The sequence below is a fragment of the Coffea arabica genome, chromosome 2e (assembly GCF_036785885.1).
Source record: "Coffea arabica cultivar ET-39 chromosome 2e, Coffea Arabica ET-39 HiFi, whole genome shotgun sequence".
Classification (NCBI taxonomy): domain Eukaryota; kingdom Viridiplantae; phylum Streptophyta; class Magnoliopsida; order Gentianales; family Rubiaceae; genus Coffea; species Coffea arabica.
Window position 1 is genome coordinate 76,831,250 of NC_092313.1, and position 14,491 is coordinate 76,845,740.

General features: G+C 33.7%; 1 long non-coding RNA gene across 3 annotated transcripts; it reads left to right on the forward strand.

The window, feature by feature from the left end:
* The first annotated feature begins 1,589 nt into the window (after nucleotides 1-1,589).
* LOC140037140 (uncharacterized) lies at nucleotides 1,590-4,796 on the forward strand. 3 transcript variants are annotated; one of them, XR_011841086.1, is made up of 5 exons: nucleotides 1,590-1,646; nucleotides 1,976-2,101; nucleotides 2,422-2,538; nucleotides 2,809-3,391; nucleotides 4,377-4,796. It is a non-coding gene; the product is annotated as an uncharacterized lncRNA (long non-coding RNA). The 3 variants fall into 3 exon arrangements; XR_011841085.1 differs by having other exon boundaries at nucleotides 2,809-3,044; nucleotides 3,148-4,796; XR_011841084.1 differs by having other exon boundaries at nucleotides 2,809-4,796.
* Nucleotides 4,797-14,491: the final 9,695 nt, after the last annotated feature.

Sequence of the window (14,491 nt, forward strand, 5' to 3'; positions counted from 1 at the left end):
ATCTTGTTTAATTATTTTCTAAAAGTGAAGCAAAAAATTTCTTTTTGCTTATTACTAAAAGGGTAAAAAACAAAAAAACCCCTGTGGTAAGCCTAATACACAGAAAAGCCCCTTATGGTTTCAAAATATACAACATGGCACCTCATGCTTTAAACTAAATTGTAAAGGTGACGGAACCTGTTAAATTTAACGGAAATGACTTATTGGAACCTAAAAAAAATTTTTATACCTATTTTTTATCAAATATACCTATTCTACCCCTTAACCCTCAATTCTCTCTATTTAGAGAATAAAACAAATGATTTTTTTGAGTTGTCTTTTGCTTTATTATATCAGGGCATTTTGGTCATTTTGTTCATTTCCGTTAAGTTTAACGGATTCCGTCACCTTTACAATTTAGTTCAAAGTATGGGGGGTCGTGTTGTATATTTTAAAATCATGGGGGGCTTTTCTGTGTATTAGATTTATCACAGGGGATTTTTTTATTTTTTACCCTTACTAAAAATACTCCTTTTAGTTCTTCTTAAGTTCTTAAATTATTTCTATAAATTTGTCCCCTCCTCGCTTCTTAAACCCCACCATTTTCCTATTTTATATATATATATATATATATGGTTATGTTAGTTTACTCAAACTCGACCAAATATAGTTAGTTGAGCTCAAACGAACATTATAAACTGCAGCGTAGAGTAGGGATACTAATTATCTTTTTTTGTTTCTTATCCAATTTAAGTTTACTACTTTTTTTTTTTTGCAATCTCCTGAGACATGTGAAGTAGGCTTTATGTTTTGAGAAATAAATTGATACTTCCTGTTGAGATTATTTGTGCATTACATGAATTAAATTCCGACAATCATGAAAATGAAATTTCTCTTATATCTTTTTTCTGGGTAAAATACCAAAAAACTCTCTATGATTTGACAAATGTTCAATTTAACTCCCTTTGGTTTGGAAACCTACACTATAGCTCCCTATGGTTTCGACTAAATTGAAAATTGGACAGAAAGCATCAAATCTAATGGTTGTGTGTGAAATGTCAATATTGCCCCTACTATGTGTGAGATGCTTTCTATTTAATTTTCAATTTAGTCGAAACCGTAGGGAGTCATAGTGTAATTTTTAAAACGAGAGAGAATTAAATTGAACATTCAACAAACCATAGGGAGTTCATTTATATAGAGACAATATTGACATTTCACGTATAACCATTAGATCGGATGCTTTCCGTCCAATTTTTAATTTAGTTGAAACTACAGGGACTTATAATATAGATTTTTAAATAAGAAGGAGTTAAATTAAACATTTAACAAACTATATTGAGTTTTTTGATATTTTATCCTTTTTTTCGGTCAATCAACAACATCTATATTTACTTTACTCCAACTTCTACTCCAGTCAATTTTAAGGGGAGGTAGCCCAATTGGACTATGGGAATCAATCGAAATTGAGTCATCATTGGATCAAATGGAAACACTGCACACTTATATAGATTTGGAGAAGCATAAGGGAAAATGAAATTTCCCTTATGACAGAAAAAGGAAAAAAAGAAGGCAGACCATGAGTTTCGTTCAATAACTGCGTTCAAATAACGGTTTTACAGGGAGGAAAAATAACCACCCATGAAAGACAACTGCTGAGGGAAAATGTAAGTTTTGTTTTATTATTCTGATTTAATTTTTGCCTTTAAATTACTCTCTTCAGACCTCAAATGATGGTATGCTTTTCTTTGTAGCCATTTTCTTTGGCATTTGCTCTTTTTGAGTTTTCTTTTTAGTCATTTTTTTGGTGTCTTTCATGCAAGTGTTTTGTTGATCTCCTGCTCAAAAAAAGCAATCCACATGGTAACTAAAAAGATCAGTTGTTTAAAATAGATTTTTTCATCTTTAAAATGTCTTTCTATTTGCTTCAGTTCTTCCAGTTCCCTTTCTTCATTGGGTTTTCAGCACTTGATGAATTAATACATTTCTCTTGTAGGAATCAAGAACTTCCATTTCAAGTTGGTCATTGACCAAAATTTTGAGTTACACTAGCAGCACTAAGAATAATTTGATTGGAGTTCACACTGATGTTCCTGCGCCTGATATGGGAACAAATGCACAGGTCAGTGCAAAACTGGTTTTCGACAACATGATATGATTGGAGTACATATCTAGGTGGCATTTTTTGCTTTTGGAGAAAAAGATAGTGATAAACACAACATTGTCTATGAAGCTCATCCAATTAACTGGATTTGAAATGTCTCGCATTTGAGCAGACAATGGCTTGGATACTGGATGAGTACTCTAAATTCCATGGCTATTCACCTGCAATAGTAACTGGAAAACCTGTAGTAAATTATCCAATTCCAAATGTATAAGGATCAATGTATAAAAATTTTCCACTTTTATTTATCGGAAGAAATTAAAATTCTTTGGTGACAGGATCTTGATGGATCCCTCGGTAGAGATGCAGCAAGAGGGAGGGGAGTACTCTTTGCAACTAAAGTGCTGCTTAATGAATATGGAAAGAGTATTGCTAGGCAATGATTTGTTGTGCAGGTAACACCACTGGGAAGTGTGCCTTCGGTTTATAATATGTTTGAATACTGTGGGATGCATTTGTAGTTTCAAGTGTACCTTTAGTTTCTGATATGCTCAAATACTGTGGGATGCATTTTGTTGAAACTACAAGCTCATTCAAAGAGCCTTCCTTGAGGACTTAGAAGTTACATCACAAAATGTCTCATGACTCGTGAGAAGAGAAAGCAAGTTAAAAAGTCAAAAATTATCGAATGTCATATGATCATAGAATTTTCTTCTTGATTTCAGGGATTTGGTAATGTCGGATCCTGGGCTGCTCAACTTATCAGTGAACAAGGGGAAAAGGTAATTGGCGTAAGTAATATAACAAGAGCCATAAAGCATGGTAAGGGAATTGACGTACCAAACCTATGGAAGCATGTCAGGGAAAACCATGGAGTGGTGCTGACAGTGTTGATCCCAATTCTATTTTGCTTGAAGACTGATATTCTTATTCCTGCAGCCCTCAAAGGTGTTATCAATAGGTGGTTCTTCTAGCCTTAACATAGATTTTGTCCGACACTTGGTATCTTGCTTTTATGTGATTTTATTACTTACAATACAAATGGACATTTGAATTGATTGAAGGGATAATGCAGATAGTAAAGCCAAATTTATAATTGACGCAGCTAATCATCGTATTGATCCAGAAGCAGATGAGGTTAGTATGCGAGGTCAAAAGGCAGTGTCTCGGAGCAAAATAACTTGTGCAGTGAAGCAACTTAACTAACCTTGGCTTTAATTTACAAATATTAACAAAGAAGGGAGTTGTTATACTCCCAGACATATATGCAAATTCCGGAGGTGTTATAGTGACTTCAAGTGGGTTCAGGTATCCATTTAGCCCTTCATCTCATAATAATCCAGAAAACCTCTTTTCTTATTTCAGCACCTTTAGTACTTTTTGGTCCCTTTCTATATCTCAAATATTAAATTCTAAGCACCCACTTGAAATTGTGAGTAAGTTACTATTTTAATTAAACACCTTAAATTTTCTATTCCTTGACTAAAAAAGGAATTAAATTGCTGCATAACTGTAGTTTTGCCTCTTTAATGATAAACTGCAATGTTTAATAGCTTGGAAATTCTCATTAGAAAAATCAGATTTGGTTTACTTAAGTATGTATTTACAAAACATGATGTTCTCTTAGATTTGTAACATCTCAGTGAGGTTAAGCCTGGAATATTGAACCTTACAATTGCTTATTTTACTTTGTAAAATTGAACTTAATTGAGGTTAGCCTAAACAGAAAATTGTGTGAGAAGCATGAAGGTGGCATTCCAATTGATAGGTTCAAAGAGATGAATGTAATGCAGACCTTCAACTTGTGTTAAAGTCTTTATGCAGGAAAGAACTTAAAGGAATGGCATGTTACCTTTGAAGATGACTTGGTAGAACTTGCTAATTTGTTACAGAAAAACCTTAGATCCATTTGTCGCCAGTCCTTTTTTCTTTTCTTTTTGTGTCTCGGATAGCTTGAGTACAATCATAGAAATCGAAATAAGATCTTTATTGGGATTCTTAAATTATTTCATGCAATTAGTGGCCTTAAATTGTAATATGTAGAATTCTAAGTAACTAGCTTGGATTATGGTAATGGTTCGGTTTTCTTGCTCTTGAGAATGTTTTACACTTGAGCTGATGATGATCAAGACATGCAAGAACAAGAATTCAATGTTCGTGATTTCCTAAGTTACGACTTGTAGTTTCCTATATTTGATGATTACAACCATGCCTATTGATCTCTTTTAGAGATCTTGAGATTGTACTGAACTAGTGTTCTATCTGTCTGGTTGTCTGTATATATATTTATAAGGAGTTTGCACTCTCATCAACGCGGTGAACTCTAATTCAAAGTCTATGGGACTTGTCAGATCAGAACATATTGGACTTGAAGCCTCCTCATTCGAAGATTGCTCTTTTGGAGAAAGGATTCAGGACTACCATGATTCACTTGCAACTAGAGGATTATGCAGTTTGCTTATACTCTTTTATCACTCATGGATATGCCCTAGAGGGTAGCCATTGCTGAGATGAACAGGTGTGGAACTGGAAAGGCTTCTACTTAGCTCTTTGTTTGGTGTGGATCCTCTGAGTTCTACTATTGGACCTAGAATAGTTATGCTATTACACCCTTCGGTTCTTGATGCTTTGTCAGTTGTAAGTGACTAACCTAGAAAGACTTGGAGTCTCTCTTTAATGATAAGAAAGTTTGAGACTTATATTTAATGGTGAATTTATCCTTGTTGATGTTAGTAGAGATTTACAAGTTTCTTGGTAAATGAGTATGGTTTGAGGGGCTATTGCAACTGTTGTCATGGTGACACTTGTATTGAGGTGGCTTATATGTCCATGTATTTGTCATTTACATGTTTTTGTATTGAGGTGGCTTGTGTGTCCATGCATTTGTCCTTTACATGTTTTCAATTGGATAGTTGTTGTGGCTTTGTTAAAAGAAACATCAATGGAAAGCAAGAGAGAAAATAATAAATTAGCATAGAATGCTAGGTTTTAGTTCAATTTACTGACTTAACTTTACATTGAGGGTTATCCTTTCTGTCCTTTGGTTACTCAGTATGAGAACTACACATCCTTGTCATCTTGCTTTTGCTTCTTTTCTCTTTGCTTTCTCATATGCATGTCTGCATAGAATTGGTTGAGGTATCTGTTTTCTAGAGATGCTCGGTCTTGGAGGATTAAATACTGCCCAAGTATTGTGCCTCATACAAACTTTTTTACTTTAGGTCTGCTATTGAGAGAATTTATTTGGACATGGAAATGTGAAATGAGACCAGGAAACATGGTGATTAGAATGTTGTTAGATGGAGGATCTCAGAACCATTTATGGCTGAATGATGTGACAATTTTGGCAATTTTCTTCTAAGGAACTCAATATGCTTATTAAGTGAGAAAACTTTTAGCTTGTTTTGGTGTTTCTTAGCATCATAGCCTGCTTACGGTATTCTCTTTTGGTTCTCAAAAGTCTGATTTAGCACTCAATTGGACATTTTAACTGTCCGTTTGGTTAGTCTCAATGATGATTTTACAGTTGAATTCTAGAGGCTAGAATAATACATCAATCGATACTTATTCACTGTTCCTTTTCTTAATTCTTTGGTTTCACGATAGACAAGTATGGGTGAAAAGGTGTTAACAAACATCTTCTCATTGTTGTTGATCACTGACTATGGGATCAAGTAAAGAGCTTATTGCATGACGTGAATGTCCAAATATTGATGACTTGGATGTGAAGGATTGAACTGTAATTGTGATGGCTATCTTGAAGCTTCTTGTGATAGTATGCATCAGTTCATTGTATCACTTGCTGGATTACTAGATGCACTTTCCTTTATTTCTTCCATGTTTTCACCAAGCGAACATCTAATGCAAATTGCCATGCTTGCTTTATTATAACTTTGTATCCTCAAAACCAGGAACCTTTTGTTTCTTAATTAAAAAGTCGATTGTGTTGGACATACTTATCCGAATCAATTTGTTATGAGACTGGATGATTATGACATTTTAATGCCAATCTGATTAGTAGATGATATTCAGTATGCATTATGGGCCAAGATAAGGGAAGTCATTTGCATCATCCTTCTGTTCTTTTACCCATGGAATTCTTATTTTTGTGTTCTACTTGCCAATGTATGTTGTTGCTTCACAAATAAAGTCTGTTAAAGATGTAATCACAAAAAGTTCTCGTTACTCGGTAGTGTCCTACCTTGTCTTTTACAAGGCTTATATAATTTCTACTCCAATGTTCATCAAGTTCTCTCTTTATCCTTTCTAAACTGATAATGTTTACAATTGGATCAATATTAATCCGTCATTACTTTGTTATAATTATTGCCATGTTCTATCAAAAAATATATGTATCCATACCACGAATGTTTTTTTAATAGCTAATTATGCATACGACTTACAATAATTTGTAATATTTTTAACTATATTTCTTTATTAAGTTATTTAAGTTGTTACTACTAATTATGAATTATCTATTTTGTTTTCAAGAAAAAAAAATACAGCTACAATGAGCTTTACGCTGGGCATATCACCTATATAATTTTACACCGCGCATATGAGCGGTGAACCCCTCCTAGTATTATAATACGATGAACGGTGACGTCTACAATCCTCGAAAGTTAGAACAACACCTAGAGGTAATGCTGAACAACACCTAATAAAATTCCAAAAAAAAAACACTCACTGACTAACTCACCCAAAATGCATACCAACCCTGTATCATCATCCTTCCCCCTTACCAATATTTAGGATTGTCAATGGGCTGAACCAACTCGATCTCAACCCATTCGGCCCGAAAAGAATTCACTGAAGCTAAGAATAGATTTGGCCGGGCAAAACTTGGGATTAAATATTAGATTCGAATTAAATATGAGCCAAGTTTAGGTTATACTAGACTCAGATTCAATTAAAGTTTGGCCCATATATAAGTATAATTATATATGTAAAATATATAAAATAATATTTATAATTTATAATTATACATATTATAACATAAAATGTTAATCATTTATATATAAAATTGTATTAATTCATAATTATAAAATATATATTATATATAATTATGTATTTAATTATGAATTTGAACCGAACCCGTTTTGATCCCAAATCTCATATAATAGTGTGAGTTGAGATCGAGTCTTTCAATATAAGCTCGAAGCCCGAATATCGAACCCCAAAAGTCTATATAATTTCAGTCGACCTTAGGCTTACTAAAACTCGGCTCAAAAAACTCCATTAACACCTCTACTTACCATGCGCCCCATATCACGTTGCCTTACTCTATCTAAGGGTCTGTCTGATAATATAAAAAAGTGCTGAATCTGAACTTTTTCAGACATTCAGATGTTTTGAGTGTTTGATAAATGAAAATCCATTTGCTAAACCTGTGTTTTTTTTTTCCGCACAAGAATCCTAACTGAATGTTTAATTTTGATAATAATCAATAAAATTATTTCAATTACCTTATCTTATCTACCAAATCTACCCTTGTTTGTAAATTAAGTTCAAAATTTTTATCCAATTAAACAACCTAATATTCTCTATCTAATGATTTTTTATTTCTCTTTTCTCCCTTTTGAATGACTTGCACATCTTCTGCATACTCCTTATATAATATATTTCATCTTTTATATTAATTTGATTTAAAAATAAATATTGTCATTTTCATACCTAACATTTTTAGCTAATTAAATCATAGGTTCTATTTCTTTTTTGGATGAAAAGATATAAGAGCAAAATTGTCAAATTTAACTTATTAAACATTCTGTTATAAATATTTATCAAACAATATAAATAGATTTAGTATTAAAATTCAAACATTCATATATTTCTTTTCAGTGTTTAAAATTCAACAAATTAATTATTTTAGTATTCAAATTCAGAATTCAGACTTCAGAATTCAGATTCAGTTTTATCAAACGGAACCTAAGTCGCCCTTCCTAGTCACCCTTACCGGCCCCTCATTGCCCATTGCCCATTGCCCTCCCCTACCCTTGCGGCCTCTCACCGGCCCCTACTCCTCCACTTTTCCCCTCCCCTTCCAAAGCTCGTCACCATCACCCCTCCCCTGGCTATCACCTCTATTTTATCCCCCACCTTTGCCCTTTTTGTCAGTATTCATGTCCTGTTTTGTCACTTTCTGATTACTGTTTGGATAAATAAAAAATATTTAAAAAAAACTACAAAATTAATTTTAGAACATCCTGAAAATGCTTTAAAAAAGTTTTTAAAAAAAAAGTATAGTAAAATTTTTTTGGATAAAATACCAAAAAACTTTTTGTGGTTTGCTAAATATTCAATTTAACTCTCTCTGATTTGGAAACCTACAGTATAGCTTCCTGTGATATCAATTAAATTGAAAATTAGATGGAAAGTATCCAATCTAACGATTATACGTAAAAATTCAAATATTGTCCCAATGTAAATGAACTCCTTATGGTTTGTCGAATGTTCAATTTAACTCCATCTGATATGAAAAGCTACACTATAACTCTTTGCAGTTTCGATTAAATTGAAAATTGAATGGAAAGCATCTCACGTATAATAGGTGCAATATTGACATTTCACACACAACTATTAGATTGGATACTTTCTGTCCAATATCCAATTTTTAATTTAGTCAAAATCACAGGAGGTTATAGTGTAGGTTTTTAAATCAGAGGAAGTTAAATTGAACATTTGTCAAACTACATGGAGTTTTTATGGTATTTTATCCATATTTTTTTTAAAGCACCCAATCTAAAGGAGCCTTTTTTTTTGAAAAAAATGAGAAAAATTATTTTTTTCTTGCCCCCATTAAAAGTTTTATTTTGGCTTTGCAATGTAAGGCTTACCTAGAGATATAAAGTGAGTTACGTGATTAATTGGGATCTTTTCGTAATTGATTGATATTCTAATTAATTTATTAGTATTTACTATTTATCAATAACTGATTAGTATCTTCAATCGATTAGTTAAAATATTAGGAATATGTTATTCAATAATATTTTTAGCTACCTATTAGTAGTAATTTTCTTGATAGAAAGAACTCTAGGGGCTTATTGTTCTCCATATAAAGATCCTACACTAACATATAAATAAATTTATGATATTTCGTAGACATATACTAGAAGTTCTCTTACTCTGAACTCAAATTGTGAGCCTAATAAAAGGGTGTGGTGAGGGGAAGAAAAGCTCAAAATATTTGGCTTGTAAGTTTAGCAAAGACAAGCATACGGGATTCAGCAATCACTTGACGATAATAAGTGGAAGTAATGTTGTTAATCTTCTGTAACTTTATACACTTGTCCATATACTATTTGTTCTACATGCAACCGGCGGAACGAACACCTCTCCGAAAAAATGGTTTTATATGAGTCAAATCAATAATTTTATTATTTTTGTTACAGGAAAAAGATGTGGGTGGATTAATTCAGCTCCGCTCATCACCATGTGTTAGTGCATGCATTCAAAAAAATATAAATCGCTGGTTCTTATAGATCATTCACCAACACGATACTTACATTACTTACATTGAGAGTAAGAGTCAAACACAATAACAGTAGTTCTAGTTTTGATCACCAATTAAGCACTTACATTGGGAGTAGGACTCAAACACAGTAACACTAGTTCTAATTTAGATAACTATACCCTTGGATATTGAAACATTAAACACCCTTCTATATCGATCTATCTACTACATAAATTTTTTTTTTGATGATGCTATCTAGGATTCATGACTATTCTGGCAAACAAATGAACATGTTAAAGTTGAGCTAATTGTGCATGGCTGCAATGACAGAAGTACTTTACTTAAAACTTACCAGTATTTGCCTATTTGGTAATCATGTTACTCAAGTTTTCTTCTTTTTTTTTTTTTTTCAGGTTGTAACAGCCAGGCTGCGGTCCTTCCTACGGAGAAGAGGTTGGAAGTGGAAAGAAGGTGATGGTGATGAATTCAACGACTGCAAACTGTCGGCATATAATAGGACTATAATCATTAATCCATCTACAACATGACCATATTCAGGGTCCAAATCACGATCACGTCCAATGTCCAAATCAAGGGGGAGGGGAGCATTTGTCCACCCTCAGGAGCATTTAACTCCACCTTTGCTTGCCAATCAATAAAATGAAGCAAAGCTTAACCAACAACAGGGAAAAAAATATAAATTACACTTCTCTACAGTGATTTTGCACTTTCTGCATAACCCTCAAATGCTGTATATGATTTTATCATGGTTTTGAATTAAAGTATTAAAGAGACGAATATGGTCGCCTCTAATACATGTAACTGAAATGTCAAAATTTCTCTTGTTTAGAATTTAAAGTGATTGAAGTAGTTAAGATATTAATACAATATTATCAATTACATTTGTACCCTCTGTAGCTTAGTGATTTTACACATAACTATTTTGTGATTTTTGAAACCTACACAAACCATAAGTGGTTAAGAAATACTTGAAATTGATATTTTCGTTGACTCCGTTTCAGAAGGCAGGTTTTGTCACTATGCGATTTAGGCCAAATGATGTACAATTTTTGAAAATATATGAGAGTTATGTGAAAAAGTGCAAAACTAGTGGAGGTATAAGTGTAATTTATCCAGAAAAAAGGGAAAAAAAAAGGAAGTCGTCATCGCCTCGGATTCGTTATAGACATCCAGCAATAGCAATTAGCAATGCCCAATCTCATTGAAATTTTGACGATGCGCATTTTATAGTTAGGGCGAACTTTTTGTCGGGGATTGTTGTTATAATCATGACATTGCACTCTAAATTCAGATCTCTCATCATTATTGTGCGAGCCAATATACAGCTTGAGTCGAGGCCTGCAACATAACAAGGAACCTATGTTTTCAGACTCGGACCGGGTATCGATTCGGCCGAGCTCAGGGGTCAATGGATTCGATCGGAGTTGAACCAGATGATGTCATAAATAAAAATTATTTAAAAATTAAAATATTGTATATAAAATATCTAAAAGTATGTTAATATTAATAAAGGTATATTCATATATATTTGATGTTTCAAATATATTTAACAAGAAAATACAAAGAAATTAGAACAATCAAGTAGCAATTTATATTATTTAATGAACATTAACAAGTTTAGAATTAAAATTATGGATTTGATTGAAAAATAACATCAAATTTTAGGACAACATTTATAAAGTATGAAATATTTGAGATATATTAATAAGTTTTAACAATTTAGGGGTCAAAACATAATATTGAAAAAGTTTGACCTTTTTTAAAAAAAAATCTTTGGTTGAACCGGTTTTTCCGATTTTTTCTCGACCAAACCGGATTTGACCGGATTTTTAGTCTTCCGATTTTGAAGAATAACTCAGACCGGACACTTGACCGACTTCCGGTTCGATCGGTCCAATTCAAGTTTAAAAACACAGCAAGGAACAAGGCACGAAGTGGGGTTGTCCATCTTAGCGGCGTAAGATGGGAGATATTTATACTACTGACGGAGAGAGAGAAGCCTAGGGAACTAGGTCTAGAAGCTATCCTCTCATGTAGGGGTAGCTTGGTGTTGACAGTTCGACAGGGCAACCGTTTCTGGAGATTTTGTGCAAAATGCACGACTTGTAACTTTGTATACACACACGGTACTTCATTTTTAACAACTTGTAATTATAAAACAAAATTTTGTGAATCCCACACATAATATAAAATACGATATACAAGATACAATCTGAACCTTATATTTTTTTTGACCAAATCTTGATCATAAATCTTCAGGAACGATTACGTTCCTGCCCCTCCTCCGTTGACAGGCCTAGGCCTAGCACCTTCTTGTGTTAGCCAGCATAAGTTACATGAATCCTATTAAGAGCACTTTCCTTTTTGAAATCTATGTTTCAGGTTACCTTGTCAGGCGTTCATTTGATTGCAAGGGACCAACTACGCGAGCATTGGAGTAGTTGGACCGAGAAATGGGCTAAGGAGTTGGTTGAGGTCCCCTCAGTTATCCATTTTGCTTGTGCATCGAGACAAAGCCCTCGTCCATGCTACTACAAGAGCCAATGGTGTGGCTCAACCTTAATGTCGCTGCTGCCTACGAAGAAAATGCCATATTATTCAAAGATCGGGGACCGAAAACAAGGATTATAGCACCTTTGATGCTACTTATAGGCTCCGCCGGGGTTCCTGCCAAAGGCTCTTCTTTGCTGCAAATCCATTTGTTTTGGGCTGCCGGGAGCGCTTGAGCCCAACCTAGGACGTCCAGTGGTGGGACTCATTGCCGTCTTAGCTAGATGGGTGGTGTTTTGTCGAAAGGATTTTATTCCTTGCTACAGGCACTGTATTATATGGAAGCAAGTTTAATTAGATTATTCACATAACTATGTGATATGCAAGGGGGAAAAAAAAAGGAAAGAAATGTGATCATGCGTGTTAATAAAAAGTTTTTCCCTGTCAGTGGTTAACTCGAACCATTGAGTTCAATCACCTGGGTCTGCAACCAACTTGAATGTTTTTGGTGCAGTTTCATTAGTTTTAGTTCCAATGCACCAAAATTGCTGACTTTACACATTCAACAGCAACAAGTATACTGTTCGACAGACATAAACGTGTTAAAATGGGTAATCCGAGATTGAATCAAAGTAACCAACTCGAGTTTTATGGTAAAAACTACTGATCACTTTCATTAAAATCGCGGAACACATGGATGGATCACAATAAACAGTTTTACGGTTAGGGAGTAGTCAAGCTACAACAAACCCATCACCGAACTCAAATGGGATCAGTTGCTTAATACTACTATGAAACTAGAGGCAGACGTACGTTGCGTGTTCCAACCTTGATGTCGATCGCCACCTGCAATTGAGTGGGATTCATCTATAGTGCAAAGCTGAATCGTCTGTGCACTGCACAGTAAGAAGAATAAGGGAAGAGGACAATACCTTTTAACATAACAATACCTTTTAACCGATAACATAACTTATCGGTTGGACGCAGGTCTCCAACCGAAATTTGGCATAAACCTCTATTTCGGGCGTCTCGTGCTTTTCGTTTACCTTGGCCTCCAAAAAATTAGACACAGATACTTGATTTTATCCAACAAATATAGAGTATTTTGGCCATTTAACAATATAGTAATATATATATATACATATACAGGTTTTAATGGATCCCAGTATCCCACTGCCCTTACTATGGTGGTCTTTGGCTACTAATACCATTACTGAGATCCTCTCAATTACTACTTTTTTTTTTCTCCATTTACCTATCCATTTTTTTAATAGTTATACTACTTAAAATTTCCATAATAATCTGCTTGTGTGCATAATTTTGTTTCCAAGAGTAGATCAATATGCTTAAATATCAAACTCATTTATGAATAATTTATTATTCAATTTGCAAAAAAAAAAAAAAAAAAATTGATAGTGCAAAATGGGTCAAAATATGATAAAGGTTTTAAAGTTTGATCTATAGGCAAAATTTAATAAATTTAATTTCAATTTTGTATATGCTTTAAACAATTGAAAAAAATATAATAGGGATGGTTTTGATTTTCAAAAATAGTATTATAATGATATTTATTTAAATGTAATGGAGAGAAAATTCTCTCCAATTACCCTACCTTAATGACATATACTCCTCTCAATATCCGGATTGGTTTCTACGAAACTTACATTGTATCCACAAATGCTAATTTTTTTTTTTCAGTGTCCTGATGTTTAGTTTAGTTCCCGGAATTGAGCGTTACATCGATGCCCATCGTATATGTTTATTTGACACCGTCGTCCTTCTGATTCATGTCCCACAATCATCTAAGTGGATCCCATGCTTGGTCCTTAAACTTCTACTGGTTCCGTCCATCAATCATCATGAGCAGGAGAATCCCTTGTGCATGGTAGAAGCGTCCGGTATTTTTAGTGCTCGCGGATCATTTGATCAATCTTAGATCCATCGACAACGAGTGAAATCTATGACATTAAGCACACGCAACAAGGTTGTTACATCCTCCCGTTTCTGTTTGGAATGATATTCTAACACATGTTTTAGATGTATTGTATGCATTATCGCACTGCAAAATTTCGGCTCTTATATGTAAATATAACTACTAACTAACTCATATTTTTAGAGTTTTCTATACTAACCTTGTTTGGATTGCCGTTTTCCGTCGAAAAATTACGTCGTTTTCCGTGATCACATTTTCCTATTACCTTTTTCCCTCACATACATCAAATCGCTACAGTAATTTTTCTATGAAAAATGACGGAATGAATTGTGATATTCTATCTTGTATCTAGTGTATTCAATTCTACCATCCACCAATCTCATGTATTTACAACATCTACCAACTATCACAATCATTACATTTATCATATCTTACCATACCTATATAAGACACCTCATGTACTTGTAAACATATAATTTTATCTAATACAACATTCTCTTGCCCAGTCTGG